This window comes from Erythrolamprus reginae, chromosome 2, assembly GCF_031021105.1.
Source record: "Erythrolamprus reginae isolate rEryReg1 chromosome 2, rEryReg1.hap1, whole genome shotgun sequence".
NCBI classification, from domain to species: domain Eukaryota; kingdom Metazoa; phylum Chordata; class Lepidosauria; order Squamata; family Dipsadidae; genus Erythrolamprus; species Erythrolamprus reginae.
In genome coordinates, this window is record NC_091951.1 from 285,771,934 (window position 1) to 285,791,140 (window position 19,207).

The 19,207-nt window shown below is 40.0% G+C and overlaps 1 long non-coding RNA gene across 2 annotated transcripts in view; it reads left to right on the forward strand.

Annotated features, from left to right (window-relative positions):
• Nucleotides 1–18,973: 18,973 nt before the first annotated feature.
• LOC139158959 (uncharacterized) overlaps nt 18,974–19,207 on the forward strand; it is a 76,367-nt gene continuing 76,133 nt past the window's right edge. The window contains exon 1 of one of the 2 annotated variants that reach the window (XR_011557778.1): nt 18,974–19,097. This is a non-coding gene — a long non-coding RNA (uncharacterized lncRNA). The remainder of the gene's footprint in view (nt 19,098–19,207) is intronic. The other variant, XR_011557777.1, reaches the window with a different exon arrangement.

Genomic DNA, 19,207 nt, shown 5'->3' on the forward strand with positions numbered 1-19,207 from the left:
CAGGAAGGACGTCTTCGTGACATCAGAGCTCCGCCCATGGAATTCCCTATTGGGATTCCCCACCTCCTTTCCGGCCTCCAGATCGGCCGAAAACGCCACTACTGATTGCAAAAATGGTGCTCTGCTGGCCGCCGCCGCCCAATTGTCACCTTCTGAAACAGCTGGGCACTTCTCGGCGGCCTCTGGAACCCGAACCCGAACTTCCGGGTTTGGTGTTCGGGAGAATGCCGAGAAGCCCCCCCGGCTGTTTCAGAAGGTGACAGCTGGGCGGTGGCGCTTCTCGGCGGCCTCCCGAACCCGAAAAGTTCGGGTTCGGGTTTGGGAGAACACCGAGAAGCCCCCCGGCTGTTTTAAAAGGTGACAGACGGGCGGCGGCACCCAGCAGAGCGCCATTTTGCAATCTGCGATGGGTTCGTAAGCCGAAAAAAGTTCATAAGAAGAGGCAAAAAATTTCTGAACCCCGGGTTCGTATCACCAGGGGTTCGTATCATGAGGTACCACTGTAGTTTTGTTCTTCCTCCTAATGATGTCATGAATTTCAGTCTGGAGTTCTTCAGGCACTTGATTTATCACATCACATCCATTAAAGTTATTCTTTACTTTCACTGTATAAACTTTAGAATGTTGAGGTTAGATCATGGTGACCTGGTTATTTTTTTTAATTTAGTTTGAGTTACAGTTCTTTAAAAAAAATCGAAAAAGGCCTAAAGCACACTCAGCACCAATTCTTGGTTTTATTGATTGACAACTATGTTGTCCATAGTTGTCCATAGTTTTGGGAGAAAATATTTGCTGTAAACACTAAATCATTTTGACAGAACTTGGTTGGTTTGGCTCCTGTTCCATTTTATACACCATGGCTATTACATAACATGTCCAGCTATTCCAGCTATTATTTGATTTCCAACTTTAAAATTCCTATAATTAGCATGATTTTTTGGTTTTGAAGTTCTGATGACAAAATATTGCTAGTTGTCCTGGAAATGTCCAACCTATTCATCTGTTATGGAGAACACACTTGTAGAAATATAATTTTGATTGGCTCATTTTGGATTCAAAGACGTTTTTTGTTATACTGGAACTTAGATTTAATGCCAATTTAACAATGATTTTCTACTTCTATTTTTTTAATCTATATCCATGCGCTTCTGATATAAAATACCAGTAATCTATTCCAATTTATTTCAGTTTACTGATTCCCAGAATATCAATATTTTGACAGTTTTGACATTTTTATTCTGACGCACCTTTATATTTTCCTTGGTTCACAAATCTGGCATTCTGTATATCAGTTGTATACCTATCTTTGCAGTACTGAATTCTCTTTTTGTTTCTTGGCATGCCAGCATCTGGTTGTTTGTCTTTCTATAACATAGCCATATCACATGCACTAGTTTTATATATACTGCTTCTCTGCTGTTCTCCAATAACTTGTTGGAAACCTTTTGACCCTGAAAGATCATCTTTTAATATAATGCTGTCCTCTCTTAGTTGCAAATGGTATTTAGAATTCTTGGCAAAGACTTGGAGTATTATCATTTCTTTTTTCAATGATTGTATCCAATCTAATCTTTTATTTACAATCTGACCATTGTGGATCTTCTGAGAGTATACATTTTAAATATATATATTTAAATATTAGGCAGGCACCGCCCCCTTAGCCCTCCAGTCTAAAAAACTCAGTCGCAGTAAAGGGACTCTGAGTCTCTCTCTCTAAACTTAATGTTTTTCTTGACATTTGTAGGTGAGATTCTATACCTACAAAAAGATATTGTTAAAATTGAACAGGTCCAAAGACAGGTTACAAAAATCGTGGAAGGTCTTAAGCATTAAACTTATCAGGAAAGACTTAATGAACTAAATCAGTATAGTCTGGAGGACAGAAGGAAAAGGGGAGACATGATCAAAACATTTAAATATGTTAAAGGGTTAAATAAGGTTCAGGAGGGAAATGTTTTTAATGGGAAAGTGAACACAAGAACAAGGGGGCACAATCTGAAGTTAGTTGGGGGAAAGATCAGAAGCAACATGAGAAAATATTATTTTACTGAAAGAGTAATAGATGCTGGGAACAAACTTCCAGCAGACATGGTTGGTAAATCCACAGTCACTGAATTTAAACATGCCTGGGATAAACATATATCCATCCTAAGATAAAATACAGGAAATAGTATAAGGGCAGACTAGATGGACCATGAGGTCTTTTTCTGCCGTCAATCTTCTATGTTTCCATGTTTCTATATATTAAATGGACTGCCATTTGTTTGGGGTGGTGTAGAGTCTCCTGCTTGAGCAGGGGGTTGGACTGGATGACCTGCAAGGTCCCTTCCAACTCTAATATTAAATAAATAAATAAGATAGTATAGAATAGACAGTAGTGGGCTACGAGCCGGAACACTAAATTGCGCTCGCCGCCATGGCTTGTAAGTTCTTGCGGGACCATGCGATCTTGCTGCTGTACCTGTGAAGATAGCAAAATTGTGCACGGAACCGCAGGTAAAACCTTGCTGAATCATGGGCGCAATTTTGCTACCTCCACAGGTGCAGCAGCAAAATCGCGCTGGTCCTGCAAGAACATACGAGCCACCATGGCGAACACAATTTAGCGTTCCGGCTCGTAGCCCACCGCTGACTCAGGTGGCGCTGAGAATAGATCATAATATCATTGAAATGTACAAGTGTCTTCATCATGTAAGGTAATGAATAGGACTGAGCTTTTACCTTGTTTATTTCTGTTTCAAAGAAGGAGAACCCAATCCTGTGGCTCTTAAGGAAAATTTCATTGAGTTTTCTGGGACTTACCTTTACATTAACCAAATACTGTATAATAATATTATTATTATTATGTCAGTACAACACAGAAAACGAGATCACTATACTGGATTTCGTATTTCATCACCAGTCAGGCGCTTCCCAAGCACCTAGGACTGCGTGATGTAGCGGCGAATTATGTTTGCCGATCCCAGTAAAGCGGCCTTTTGCAAATGACAAATGGAGATTTTGTCAATTCCAATGGTTTTCAAATGTCCGCTGATATCCTTTGGCACTGCTCCAAGTATCACTGGGACCACTTTCACGGGCTTATGCCAGAGTTGTTGCAGCTCGATTTTTAGATCTTCGTATTTCACTAATTTCTCTAGCTGCTTCTCCTCAATTCTGCTGTCTCCTGGAATTGCGATGTCGATGATCCATACTTTCTTTTTCTCCATGATAACAATGTCTGGTGTGTTATGCTTCAGAATTCGGTCAGTCGGAAGTCGGAAGTCCCACAGTAGTTTTGCTTGCTCATTTTCGACCACTTTTTCGGGCTTATGATCCCACCAGTTCTTTGACACTGGGAAATGGTAGTTCCGGCACAAGTTCCAGTGGATCATCTGTGCCACAGCATCATGTCTATGCTTGTAGTCAGTCTGTGCAATCTTTTTGAGTATGTGATTGATTGTTTCATCTGTTTCTTTACAGAGTCTGCACTTTGGATCGTCTGTTGATTTTTCAATTCTGGCTTTGATAGCATTTGTTCTAATGGGCTGTTCTTGTGCCACCAGTATTATTATTATTATTATTATTATTATTATTATTATTATTATTATTATTATTATTATTATTATAGATTTGTATGCGGCCCCTCTCCGAAGACTCATTATTATGCTATTGAGGTACTTCAATGGAATCAATGCTACAATGGTGTGAAAATCTAGACCATACTTGGATGTTTGTTGTGTTTCCCTAAAAATGTTTTTAAAGCCTTCAACCCCCACCCTCTACTTTTGTGGGCTCTTTAATGACCATCTGGTTGTTCACACTTGACACACTGTCATTATTTGTGGCATTTATTTTCAATGCTCTTGTTTAAAAGCTAATAGCCAATGGAAGAGCTAAAATGACTGTCAGAGCTTATGGCCTGTGTCAACAATTACAGCAGAAAATAACAAGCAGCTGGAGTGAATACATCCCAGCCCCATCTTTAAGCTCATGTTTTGTTCGTTCACGAGTCTATTGAACAAAATAATGCTTTGCTACAAAGGTGAAGCTCTTTATGGACAGCATTTAATTCATGAACAAGATAAAAAGCTAAATTTGTAACATATGTTATTTACAACAAACCAATGGGCTTCCTTTAATCAGAAAACAGGAGAGCTTCATAGGAGCAATCATTGTTTTCCTCTCCATAAGCCTTGGTGCTTATTTGACTTTTTAAAATTTATGTTTTCATAACATCATTTAATGATAGCACGAACCCTATGACTAAAGAGCAAAGTCTTACCATTTTCTCTTTTGAACTTCCCCAGCTGTTGCCAGATCCCTGAGAAAGGCTTCCTTTAGGTACATTCTTGCTGACTTTTTCCATCACCCCTCAATGTAATGGATTCAAAGGCAAAAGGATAGGAAGGTTGGGTGAACATTAGACATCGGTTATAGGAAGTAATGAGCAACCAAAACTTTTACTGACACAATGTGGGTGTGGCTTATTTTGTGGGTGTGGCTTAATGGCCATGTGATTGGGTAGGAGTTGCTTGCTAGCCATGTGACCAGGTAGGAGTGGCTTGAACGATCATCATCGTTCAAGTGAACTGTTAACTCCCCAACTTACAACCTTACTAGTGTCACTCGCTGGGGTGACAATTTGCTTCATATTTCCCACACTCTCCTTCCTGGGTTACCCCCCCCACCTCAGGCTGGGTAGCTAGGCAAACGGCTGCTGCCAGAAGCATAAACGCTGCCACTGTCGCTTCCACCCATGCCTTCTGCTTGCACCTCAGGTGGGAGGTGGCCCTGTGATGCTGGAGGTGAGCCAGGCAGGAGACAGGGAAGCTCGTCTGAGGCCAGGAAGGAGGAAAGAGTAAAAAAGCAAGGAGCGCAGCAGCAGCAGCAGGGAAAAAAAGGAGAACCAAGCTGAGACCAGTAATCCAGGAAGTGACAACTGCCGATCAGCTGGAGCTGCACACGCATCTTTATTTCAGCCGGTGGAACTGTGTTCCACCCCATCCTGCCTGCTGCCCATCCCTGGTTATAGGGCTGAAGGTTCCTGCACCAATGAAGATCACAGATTTAGAGGTGAAATATCGTCTTTAGGCATGCACACTTGAGGTCTTGGATTAGAAAGTCCTAACTTTTGTAGGATAAAGTCAGCATGGCTGGACCTAGTTTCACTTGACTCTTCTTATACCAGATATAGAAGAGGAGTGGATTTAAAGGTAGCCTTGACTTAACTCTCCACCATGTCAAATATGACCTTAGATATTTAAGTCCGGCCTTCTTTCAAAGTTTGCTAATTTTATTTTAATAATATGAATGCAGATGCTATATATAATTTCCTTAGTATGCATATCAGGGAATGGTTCCTCTTACCATTTCCCACCGTTGCCCATCCGCTCACACAATTTGGCTTCACTTCTACACATTTTGCTTCACTTCTATGCACTTCTAGGGACGGTTTCACTTCTACGCATGCTCAGAGAGCCAAAAAAATCACTGAAAATTAGAAGAAAAAGGATAGCAGTGCACATGGACCAGCAAAAACAGCACTGGGGCCATTACACCTAAATTGTGCAATTGGCAGGCCACTTCCGGAACTTTGCACTGGACCACACCGGTAAGAACCCACCGCAGATGCATATAGCATATTTAAAGTATAAAAGAATATGACCTTGCTCTGAAATTTGATGTGAGGAAAGTCAGAGAAGAGAAGTATTATAACAGGAAAAAAAATGAATGTAAATGTACAGTACATATTTAAAGAAAATGACCTAATATTTAACAAGAACAGAGGTCATTCAAAAGAAAATGTTAAAATATGAAAGTTGTCATGGAGTTTGGGAAACAGTAGCAATTGAGCCAAACAAATTCTTTGGAAAAGCTTTTATCTTGCTAGCTTTCTGCAGAAATCAGGAAATGACAAGTCAATAAAGAGGAAGATGGATATTTGGATTGTCAACTTTTTATTATGCATACCATAGACGTTTAGTCATCCTCTGGCATGTACAAATAAAATATGACAAAATATTGGGGAAGGCTTTACTGCTTCATTTCATTACACAGAACATAGAAAAGAAGTATTGGTTCTTAATCAGATTTAATTTAAGGTAGTTGCCTTAAAAATGAGCCCTCATTCTTATATTGTAGTCTATAAGAACAGCACCAACAATGAGTCAAAGAACTGAATAGTAAACAAGCATGAGATGGAAACTTTAACAGTTCCTTAATATTTCACAACAATTATTCAATAGATAGACATCTATTATAATAAAACCCACAATCTGGAGATTCTGTAGTTTGTAATATAACACAGATACAAATCTTTTTGTCCCATTTCTCAGCCCCCTGAATTTGCTTTATCAATTTTGTGCACAAAAAATGTCCCTTTTCACAAACTTCTCTGTAATTGATGTTATCCTTGGAGAACCCTCACTATGCTAAATGAGATTTCCAGAGGAAAGTTATTTCAGATGTGCACTTATTCCTCAAGGTCAAATTATTTTCCAGCAGAAAATCTCACAAATATCATATTTGTCTAATAGTAAAATACTGTACTGTGATTGCACCTAAAATATTTTCCTTTGCGCCTAAAAACAGCTACCTGCAACTACCTAGCTAACAGCCTAATAGTAAGGCTGGCCTAGATAATCCCTACAGAAACTGCCTTGGAGTATCTTGTGGCTTTCTGTAACTACTCTTTAGTACACTAGTAAATATGTTACAGTATTTTTCCTTGTGCTTTTTGTATTGCTGCATTTTCTATACTGGAACAACTTTACATACAAACATCCATCCGTTTTAGAGATGGAAAGTTTGTGGTGGCTGAGGAATTATTATTTTTAAAGAAGAAGGATGTAGGGATATGATCATGCAGACAAATAAGATTTGGACATTGTGCTTTGAAACTATTTTATGTATGTAAAAGGAACAGGAAGTCATGGCTTTGGGATATGTATGATGGTTTACTGCTGAGTTCCTGTGGCCTGCTCTTGGGAATATTTAATCATTACATACAGTAGGTTTGTGTGTCAGATGTAGCTGACTTACTCTTGCACTGATTGAAAAGCTTGGCTGATCAAAACACTCTTAAGTCTGGTCTATGCAAGGATATGCTTGAAGCTGAGAGAAAAGAGACCCTTCTCCTATGCACATTCCCTAGGGCTGTGCTTACTGTATATAAGCATAAAACGTATCGGGAAAGACTTAATGAACTCAATCTGTATAGTCTGGAGGACAGAAGGAAAAGGGGGGGACATGATCGAAACATTTAAATATGTTAAAGGGTTAAATAAGGTTCAGGAGGGAAGTGTTTTTAATAGGAAAGTGAACACAAGAACAAGGGGACACAATCTGAAGTTAGTTGGGGGAAAGATCAAAAGCAACGTGAGGAAATGTTATTTCACTGAAAGAGTAGTAGATCCCTGGAACAAACTTCCAGCAGACGTGGTTGGTAAATCCACAGTCACTGAATTTAAACCTGCCTGGGATAAACATATATCCATCCTAAGATAAAATACAGGAAATAGTATAAGGGCAGACTAGATGGACCATGAAGTCTTTTTCTGCCGTCAGTCTTCTATGTTTCTATAAGCCAAGTTTTGTTTTTGTTTTAAAGCAGCAAAGTCTTATTTGATATAATTAGCCCAGCAGAAAGACAGAAAGTCACCCTAATCTTATAATGGCAGCAAACTCAAGGAAGGAAATGTGCTGTTCCTGGGGAAACACTAATAGTTATTTCTCTCAGATTTGTCCCCCCCCCCATCTCTTTATTATAAGGGGCTGGGCTGTTGTGTGCAGGATGCAAAGCACCTTCTCCAGTGTTTTGCTATTCTCATCGTCAGCCAGCCGTCAGGCAGAATTCTTGGAACAAGAGGCGAAATAAAACTGGTTTTGTGGACATTGGCCAATCTCTTCTCCTCATACTTGTTATTTTAGCTCAGGCTGTCCTCCCTTAGCAGGAAACTTCCCTCAGATGGAAGCCGGCAGTCGCGTCACACCATATTTACTCCTTTGTATGCTTACCCAATACAATGCATGCTATCCCACAGCTGTTAGTGTGCACTTTGGGATATAGCTATGGGTCAATATTTGTCACAGTTACTTTGAGACTTCATTAAAAATGTAGGCATGGCCTTTCTTTCCTCTCCCCCCTCTTTCATGAGATTCAGATTCACCATTGTGGAGGACAAACAGCTCACATTATCTCTGTTTTGTTTTTTCAATTACCTAGGAACCAGTAACAAAAGCATTCTGTGGTTTCATATGAATAGGTAGTACTGTACTTCCAAACCACAAAGGAATATCCAAAAGTAACCTGATGTTAGACTGAGAAGGAAAACGATGTGTAAAACAAGTTTACTATCTGTTTGTTTCCCACTGTTCTTTGGGGTGATTTCGAATAAAGCTAGGGTTGTCCATAATACTGCTTGCATGCAGCATTCAAGGTTGACTCAGCTTTCCATCCTTCCGAAGTGGGTAAAATGAGGACCCGGATTGTGGGGGCAATATGCTGGCTCTGTTAAAAAGTGCTATTGCTAACATATTGTAAGCCGTCCTGAGTCTAAGGAGAAGGGCGGCATAAAAATTGAATAAATAAATAAATAAAATAAATTACAATACTGCATTGGTGGAACGCTAAAATGTGCTCGCCGCTGTGGCTCGTAAGTGCACCTGTAGAGGTAGCAAAATCACGCGCGGAGCGGCAGGTGCGCCCGTGTCTTGGGAAGGTTTTTTTTTGCTTCTGTGCATGCTGAAACACGGGTGCAACTGCGGCTCTGTGCACGATTTTGCTATCTCCACAGGTGGAGAAGCAAAATTGCACTGGCCCCGCAAGCACTTATGAGCCGCGGCGGCGAGCACAATTTAGCGTTCCCGCTAGTAGCGCACTGCTGGGTGTTGTCTATCTTGTTGCAGGAAAAAATAAATTCCCTTGGTATCAAGACAGAACTGGATGCATTTGACTTTTGATTCCACTGCTCTAGTTGTGGCATTGTAATTCCTACTGTACCTTTCTACAACTTTTTTTTATGTAAATAAAATAAGGGGCGAGTACAAGTGCACTAGAGTGCCTTCCGTCCCCTGTCCTATTGCTCTCCTATATCTCCTATTCCTTTCTTCTATTCCTATATCTCTTCTTCTATTCATTCAATGATATGTTCTATTACTATATCTTCTTTTCTATTCTTTCTTAGATATATTTTACTATGTGTATCTCCTCTATAACCTTCATCATGTATTTTACTATGTGTATGTGTGTGTGTGTGTGTGTATATATATATATATATATATATATATATATATATATATGACGGTCTTGGTATATTCGGGTTTCTTCCCGTGTAGGATTTGGAAATTTCTGGCGACGTTTCGATGAGGTCTCACTCATCATCTTCAGGCTGGTGTTTCTGTCCTTTTTCTCAGGCGAAGACTGCGAGACCTGAGCTGCATTCCTTCTATAAATACTGGTGGCTGGGTGTGGTTTGATGGCTCAGTAATTGCCTGCTGTGTAGAAACTTCCTGGTGAGTCAGAGGGGTAACAATTGGGGTCGTTGATGTAGCTGAGGTATGCTGGTTAGTTAATGGTTGTAGATTAGGCGTGATGTCCTGTGTAGTTAGAACTTGTAGGCTGCTTGATTGCTTTACAATGTGTGTCCTGAGTCTGGTTTCTGTGGCTGGGATATGTTTGAGGGCTGGTTTCCAGATGTCTGGTAAGCGAGAGGTATCATCCCGCTTGTTCATATTTTGGGGATGTTTTTCTATCTCGATCATCCCCAAAATATGAACAAGCGGGATGATACCTCTCGCTTACCAGACATCTGGAAACCAGCCCTCAAACATATCCCAGCCACAGAAACCAGACTCAGGACACACATTGTAAAGCAATCAAGCAGCCTACAAGTTCTAACTACACAGGACATCACGCCTAATCTACAACCATTAACTAACCAGCATACCTCAGCTACATCAACGACCCCAATTGTTACCCCTCTGACTCACCAGGAAGTTTCTACACAGCAGGCAATTACTGAGCCATCAAACCACACCCAGCCACCAGTATTTATAGAAGGAATGCAGCTCAGGTCTCGCAGTCTTCGCCTGAGAAAAAGGACAGAAACACCAGCCTGAAGATGATGAGTGAGACCTCATCGAAACGTCGCCAGAAATTTCCAAATCCTACACGGGAAGAAACCCGAATATACCAAGACCGTCATACCTGTACCCGTGAAAATCTACGAAAACAAATATATATATATATATATATATACATACATATATATATATATATATACCCACTAAAATCCTCATTGTGTATTGGACAAAATAAATAAATAAAATAAAATAGATTATATCTACTGTAGCTTCACGGCAATTGCATGAATCATATTGCTCCAGCTACTGATGTGCACAAATATATCATTAAAACTGGGATATTTGGTGAGCATAATTCCTCCCATAGCAAATATTCAGAGGTGTTGTGTGCACGCAAGCAACTTTCTGTAGTCAAAACACACTGCCGGTGCAGAGGCAAGCGGAATTAATGATCGTGCAAGAGAAATACAGCAAAAAAAATCTGAGGGGAAAGCCTTAAGAAAACTCTGAAAATAACACAATTAATCTAGGTTTGTTTAGTGCTATAGAATTAAGAAAGAAAGAAAAAAGGGAGGAGGGAGATAGAATGGCACACATCCTGAAAGAGGACACGGATGACTGAACAGAAGGATTCTACGCTGCATTATTTTGTGGCAGCTCTTACACCTACATGCCCAAGCTTTCAAATTATTTAGTTTAGATCTACAGTGGTACCTCTACTTATTAACTTAATTCGTTCCGTGACCAGGTTCTTAAGTAGAAAAGTTTGTAAGAAGAAGCAATTTTTCCCACAGGAATCAATGTAAAAGCAAATAATGCATGTGATTGGGGAAACCACAGGGAAGGTGGAGGCCCTGTTTCCTCTCAGGAGATTCCTAGAGAGGCCCCATGGAGACTTCTCCCCGCCTTTTCCGGCCCTGTTTCCTCCCAGGAGATTCCTAGAGAGACCCCATGGGGGCTTCTCCCCACCTTTTCCAGTTACAGTTTTGGAGGCTTGGGTTTGTAAGTGGAAAATGCTTCTTGAGAAGAGGCAATAAAATCTTGAACACCCGGTTCTTATCTAGAAAAGTTTGTAAGTAGAGGCATTTTTAAGTAGAGGTACCACTGTACTGGCAAAATCATGTATGTCCAACATTTTGGATTGTCTGTGCCATATTGAGTGAAGAGGAATTTTCTTGGGTCGCTTATAAAATAGATACAGTAGTTAATGTATATTAAATCATAAAATAATGTTAAAGGCTTTCAATATTGACAGGACTCATTACTAGCAGTCCAGGATGACACAGGTTGGGCATGCTTGGTCCACAATGCTGATGAACACCGTGTATCATTAAGTAAAATTAGGAGCAGCTAAATTTGTCAAATGCCGGTTCGGTCAGAACTCTGGGTACTACACATACTGTCTTGTACTACTGAGATGCTCTGTGGTGAACCATTTCTTATCCTTTTTACTGAAGCATTTACGGTAATTACCTGATTCAATTACCAGTCTAGGGTCTAGTCTACGTAGGTGGCATGGACAGCAAATATCTTGAGCCAATACAGTTGGCTTGGTGAGCCATGCAAATCTACCCAGATCCATTTGATCAGGCCCTTTTGGTAGTGGCAAGCCAACCAAAATCATGAATTGCGTGAAGCATTTAGATTGATCGGAAGCTTCCTTACATATGAACTCTTCAAATATTTAATGAATAGTTGAGAAATTATTGGGACCTCATGAACAGTTTTGCAAATAGGACAGCTAACACATGTGTAGAGCATCAAGGAATGTCCAGAGTTTCACAGAAAGGGCATTGCAAACCTTCTTGGAAATGTAAGTTATGATCCATTTCCCAAATTATTGCAGAGGCGTAGCAATTGGGGATTAGCTTTAGATGTTAAGGTCAATAATAATGTTGCCCAACCCTCTGGATCAAGAGAGTTCAGATCTAAACATAGTTAAATTAATTGCCTTATACTTTTCATTATCTCCTTTATATTTGAGGGATGAGAACAGAACAGAATTATTTATTGGCCAAGTAGGATTGTACACACAAGGAATTTGTCTTTGGTGCATATGGTCTCAGTGTACAAAAAAGAAAATATACATTTGTCAAGAATCATGAGGTACAACACTTAATGATTGTCATAGGGTGCAAATAAGCAATCATTTGAAATATTTGTGGAATGACTGGAAAGTATCAGACTGGAATAGGGAGCAATTGACTTGCACTAAATTGGGAAAATATTTATTTAGAAAATAGATATGGCCACCCACTCATTCTCAGTGACTCTGGACAGATTACCAAAGAAATAAAACCCCAACACAGAACAATAAAAATAATAACCTTTCACCCCATGCAGCAATCAATCAAACAAGCCACTGGATAATTTCCATCAAAACTGTACATGGGTTGATCTATAAATGAGACTTTACCTTCTCATAGCAGTTAAACAAAAATATATTTGTGATGTCAAATATAACTGCTCCTTCTATAAACATAGAACGTAGCAATTTGATTCTGAGACATTGGATTTTGAGATTTTAATAAACTGCATTATTCTGTTTGAAAATATAAACAAATGACTTCAAATAGTGTGGGAAAATTACTTTAGGAAGTACTCAGCACTTTATAAGTTTTGCAGTCACTAGCATTCTCTGGTGTATTTTGCTGGATTTTAATATCCTAGCAAATATTAGTGCTAAACCAACAGTATAACAGATCCAGTTGTATATAAAGGTGCTTGTTATAGAATTCTGATTAGCTATGCTGTAGTATGCAAAAGGACACGCAGCTGAACAGACACCTCCCTGCAAGTAAGATTTGTATGTGCACATACAAGATTTGTATGTGCACAGAATTAACCTATTCCAACAGTAGAAATCTGTGTAAATTTACCTCTAACCAGTTGTCAAATTTGTAGTCTAATTATCCACAAATTACATAAAAAGAAAAACCCATGTCAATGCTTGGAATTATTTGAGGAAATAATTGTATACTTTATGTGTGTGCATAATAAATATGATTATTGGTACGGTAAAAGTTGGTGACAATTTTAAGACTGTTGTGAAAGCAAGGGTTATGTCAACACAATTCTTTGCTTCAGTGTGTTTAAATTGCGGCCAATTAGAATGTTGAGTCTCATCCAGCTATTCTTCCCATAATTTCCTCTCCTAAATGCTTATTTTTTTAAAAACTTCTGCTAACTCTACTTTCTTCCTCCACTGCTTGCGCAGACCAGTGCTGGGATGGTGCCAGTTGGCTTTCTTAAAGTTCCACAATTGGAAAATAAGTTCTCTGTTAGTATATCAGCAGCAGCTGTGATCACAGCAAAGGCAGCTAACACTCCCCCTTCCCTGTGCAGAGTATTTGCCTGCCCTGTCCACTCATTTGGAGAAATATAGTTATGGAAAACAACGTATTGGGTTAGAACAGCATCATGAATGCTTTTATCGCTTAATCCCGCAGATTTTGTTTGCCAGGGACCTTGGGACAAGAGACCCCATGACTGATAGCACCATGGAATTGTGGCTAGCCAAAGTACAGGCAGTTCTTTAGTGAATTTTGTTGACTTTCAGCTGAATTGTGCAACTTAATCCTAGATATGCTCTTTGCTCCTCAGTGAGTGCCTCCAAATCGCATGCAACTTTTTTTTTACTAACGTACTATTTGATACCAGGTCTGCTGAACAGGAATGGCATGCTGATGAAGCAAAGGAAGACATACATTCTGTACTGGACTTGCTGACTTCATAAGCGAGTCTGATAAGTAACAGGAAGAGTCAACAGCAAATTCTTCCAAGGCAAAGAAAGCAAATTGGAGCTCAGGGCTTACATGCTATAAAACTCTTCCTGCACTCCCATCAATTAGTTTAAGTAGGTGTATCCTTACTGCCTTCTTCAAAACAAAAGTGGGGAGGGAAGGGGGTACTGTTTTTCTCTAATGAGACTTAGTTGTGCTCATTTTTAACATTGAGAAAATTATCACAAAATTGTTTACGTTTTGGGGCAAACATGTAATGCTTTGCTTTTTACACAAACCTACATCATGAATTGCATTGGTCCTGGAATCTCTCTCCTGATTAATAATCTTGATGAGCATGGAACTATTTTTAATTCAATATTAATTCAATTTTTTTTTTGCAATATTCCAAAGTATTCAAACAATATAGATTAAAAAATTTATAAAAGTGTTGTGGTTGGCTCTGGCCCAGCTACTGCCCCAAAGAATGTGGAGGTGGATGCAGGGGAAACATCAACATGTCATAGGCCTGTTTTATTGCTGACAGAGTCAGGTAGTGCAGTTTCCTCGGACGAAGAAGAAGGTGGGGGTGACTTGGAAGAGGAAGGCTTGGCACACAGCCCAGGAAGCCAATCTCCATTATCTTTGGTCGATTTGGATGAGGAAGTGTTAGACCCATGCATGCGAAGAATTATGCATCGAAGAGACCAATTGAAGAAATATTACAGGAGATAAGAGAGGCCACCTGTGTTTGGGTGGGGCTCCAATAATTAGAGCTGCTGATATAAATAGCAGCATGCTGGCTTGGCCGTTGTGGAAGATTATCTGATCGTTGTTCTTCAGGACCGTGTCTTGCTGTTTCCAGACTTTGTTTGTTGATTTTTCATGACTTTGAAACCAAAGCAGAGCAAAGTGTGTGTGTTTCACTTCGTGGAAGAAGGAGGGCTGTGACATTCCTTCACAGCTGCTAACTAAGTACTTAAGGACTGATTAAGGGGATTGTACAGACTACCAGGTTGTTTTGGGACGAGTGCTCTTTGCAATACAAAAAGGGTGCTTTGTTTCTTTTGAATTTTTGTGATAAAGAACATTGTTTTTGAACTTTCAAGTGTGTGTGTGTCTGAAATTTGTACCCTTGAATTTTCAGGAGACTCATACCATAGAGCCCGGCAGAACATAAAAGTAAATAATAAACTCAATTAGGATGCCTGCTTTCACTTTGGGGCAAATGCACGATATGAAATAGGACTCTTTTCATTTGGTTCTGAAATGCACGGAGGGTTAGAGCTGCATATAGCTTTGTGGGAAGAGAATTCTGCAAACTGGGAGTTACTGGCAAGAAAGCCTGGTGTGATTTTCAGACCCAATCTACTTTGCAGGGCCTTCCCTTAATGTTCAGAATGGATATTCCGATCCAAAGTGCCACTTTAGGTATCCTGGCACTGTGCCATGCAAATTTTGAAAGGTAACGTCCAGCATTTTGAATTGGGCTCAGAAATCTACAGGTAGTTAGTGCAGTGACTTTAGAAAAGATATTCTGCACACATGGTCTTGTCCTGCCAGTATTCCGACAACTGCATGTACTTGAACTTGTTCCAGAGGATCAGTTTGAAGCAGAATAGGGACTTCATCTATATCAGATTTCCCCCTCCACCCAATAAAATCCATTGAAACATTCCTTTTTATTTTGATAAAACTGCTGAAGGAGTCATCCATCGCAAAGGACACTAAAATTAATTCAACTGGCAGAAGATTGTTTAGTATTTATTATAAAAAAGAAAATTTCAAGGCCTGAAAAGGAAAGAGACAAGTGCTTTTAAAACAGGTAATAACTTCTGGGATTGTGCTTCAGCCTTTCAGACACATCTACCAGAACTGTGGATGGTGGAATTTGATATCATAGTTAACCGTGATATTAACTTTGCCGAATAAACGGCCATGGATACTTAGCAGAATTCCAGCTGGATGTATGATTGGAAACAGAATGAAAATGTTACTGACAAAATGTTGCTTATATTCAATTCAATTCAATTCATTAGATTTGTATGCCACTCCTCTCCGAAGGCTCCGAAGACATTAGAAGATGGGGAACTGAGGTTTGTATTTGGAAATCAACACTGAATTAAATGTGCAGAAGAAAAAAAATTAGCAAAAAAATTCCCCTAAAAAAATTTCAAAAAAGAGATATTCTATAGTACTGATGCAAACCAGGAGGAACCCACCTCTGCTCTGCATGAGTCAATATTTTGGGTAGTCATGATTCCGAATACAGTATATGATTTGGAGCCCTACAGCAGTGTTTCCCAACCTTGGCAACTTGAAGATATCTGGACTTCAACTCCCAGAATTCCCCAGCCAGCATTCGCTTGCTGTGGAATTCTGGGAGTTGAAGTCCAAATATCTTCAAGTTGCCAAGGTTGGGAAACACTGCCCTACAGTATACCTGTTGCTTTGACTGAAATTAACATAAAACTCTGTTCTTTGTTTGAAGGCATATTATGGTTTAAATTAGGGCTGAGGAATTTTTTCCTATGAAGGGCATTCACGACCAGAAAAAATCAAATGAATGCAATATAGAATAACAATTGATGAAATCTCAAGGGCTAGAGACTTAATTTTTAATGTGCAAATCTACCCATTTTAAAAAATGTAATGTACATATAGAGGGACCACAAGCAAGAGATGAAGCAATTCCTACAAGGGCAATCTGGCAAATAAGGATTATTGAAATAGGCAGGAGACGCAAACAGGTGCTTGAGAAAATTTCTGCTGCGGTTTTTCATTACTATTACTATTAGTCTTCTCATAGTCCCTATCACCCATCTCCTCCCACTTATGACTGTATGATTGTAACTTGTTGCTTATATCCTTACAGTTTATATTTCTATTGATTCCACTGACTCTACTCTTGAAGCAACCTGTGGTTGTCGTGGATTGGAAAATAGTAGCCTATTAGGATTTGCTCAAAAGGGCAGAATGGAAAATATTTAGAATATGCAAAGGGAGAAGTGATCATGTGGCTGAAAGAATGTATGAGCCAGTGACATGTTCCTTTAGCAATAGCATTTAGATTTATAAATCTAAATAACTAACTCCCTAGTGCTTTACAACACTTTCTGAATAGTTTACAGAGTCAGCATAGTGCTCCCAACAATCTGGGCCCTCATTTTACCCACCTCAGAAGTATGGAAGGCTGAGTCAACCTTGAAACAGTCAGGATTGAACTCCAGTGTGTGGGCAGAGTTAGCCTGCTGCCTGCATTACTTCATTCTAATCACTGCACCATCAGGGCTCCTCCAGACCATTGAAGTACTGTATTTTCACTTATGAGATAGGAACCAGTTCTCATTGCTCAGTAATATAGTACTCTAGCTCATTAGGATTAAATATGCAACATGTGGCTTGATGGAAGATGAGTTACAACTTAATCCTGTTTTGCACTTATTACATACAAGTGTCTAACATACAGTACTGTATTTGCTTGCTTATGGCCATGAGATAAAACAAAAGCATCTTGATTTATGATCAAGTAAAATATTTGCCTATTCCACAGCCCTTAAAATGCAAAAACTCTCCCAAAATAACTTGGATATACAGCTTTGTAATGTCTTCTGCCTTTAAACAGTTTAGAACAGTTTGCAATGTAAGCAAAAGCTAGCAATAACCATTTTAGCTGAATCATGTAGTAAAAGCATGACTGTGTAGATTTAAATGCAAATTCTTTCCTTGTTGTAGTATTAGCTGAGCAGCTGCTCCATTGTAAACTTATAAAACATTAACTTTGGGGAAGAACACTTGATTTCTTGCACAGCTCACAATTTATGTCAAGATTAGCCAGTTCTATCAATGCTGAATGATAGTTTGCTTGGTGTTCTAAGAATTGGACACAAATTTATTTATTTATTTATTAGATTTGTATGCCGCCCCTCTCCGAGGACTCGGAGCGGCTCACAACAAGAAGAACAAGTACAAATCCAATACTTAAAACAAATTAAAACTCTTAATATAAAAACAATCATACAGACCATACATACCATACATAAAGGGGAATCAATTTCCTCATGCCTGAGGACAGAGGTGGGTTTTGAGAAGTTTGCAAAAGGCAAGGAGGGTGGGGGCAGTCTTAATCTCTGGGGGGAGTTGATTCCAGAGGGTCATTTTCACCCTTATTAAAAATCCCAACTAATTTTTTTTGGGGGGGGGGGGCTCCCAAGCAAAGCAAAGCTCCTGCATTTCAACAAGTAATGCATTTTTAAAAAATCTTCTCTCTTTGCACCTTTGCCAAGCCCCCCCCCCCCAACAAATTTGCATCCAAAATTTGCAGAATGCAATAGGCCGTATTAGAGAAATCTAAGAGGGGAAACTCTCCCACAGAAGAATGGGAATTTTTTTTCGGGGGGGGGATCTTCAAGAGATCTCTCTTTGCACCTTTGCCAAGTCCCCCCCCAACCCCCCCCCCCCAACAAATTTGCATCCAAATTTTGCAAGAATGCAATAGGCTGTATCAGGGAAATCCAGGATGGGAAACTCCCACAGAAGAATGGGAATTTTTTGGGGGGGGGGATCTTCAAGAGATCTTCTCTCTTTGCACCTTTGCCAAGCCCCCCCCCAAAACCCCCAACAAATTTGCATCCAAATTTTGCAATAGGCTGTATCAGGGAAATCTAAGACGGGGAAACTCTCCCAAAGAATACTCAGGGCTCCGAAGATTGCTTCAGCTGGTTTTTTTCCCCCTCGGTGCAAATGGAGAAGTAAACAAACACGTAACTTAGGGGAAAGGGGGGAGAGAGGGGATCTCTGCCTCTCGTTTTATTTTCGCTCTCTTTTCCTCCACAGACCGCACAGAGAGAACGAAGCGGTGAAAAACACCCGGAGTAAAAAAAAATAAAATTAAGCTTGCCAGCCGGAACATTTTGAAACGTCCAACTCTGCCCATCCTTGCTATGCGAATTCCTGTGAGAAAAAAAAACAACAGCCCTGGGTTTCGAGAGAAACCGCGAGAGCCAAAAAAAAAAAAAAAGGTTTTGCGACGCTCTGGAGTTTTTCCTCGGCGTCTTTTGAAGCCCAAGGCCTGTTTTGCAACAACCCCGGCTTTTCCAACGGCCTCCCGTAATTGCTAACAGGACTCGGCCCCTCTTTGCTTGCGTGCAACTCCCAGTTTGGACGGCAGCGGCGGTTGTTGTTACTACACCGAATGCCGCTCGATAAATCGCACACACGCACTGGCCAAACAACAGGCCCAGAAGCTTGCAAAAGGATCTGAGGTGGGCTGGGGGGACTTTAAGGAGCTGGAATCCTGTTTTTCTTTCGGTAACTATTTGCCGGGCCAGTGCTCCGGGGTTGTTTACCTCACGAGGATGACATTATGTAAGGGGTATGATTATCTCGTGGCTGAGAGTTATTTGTAAATAGGAACTTTT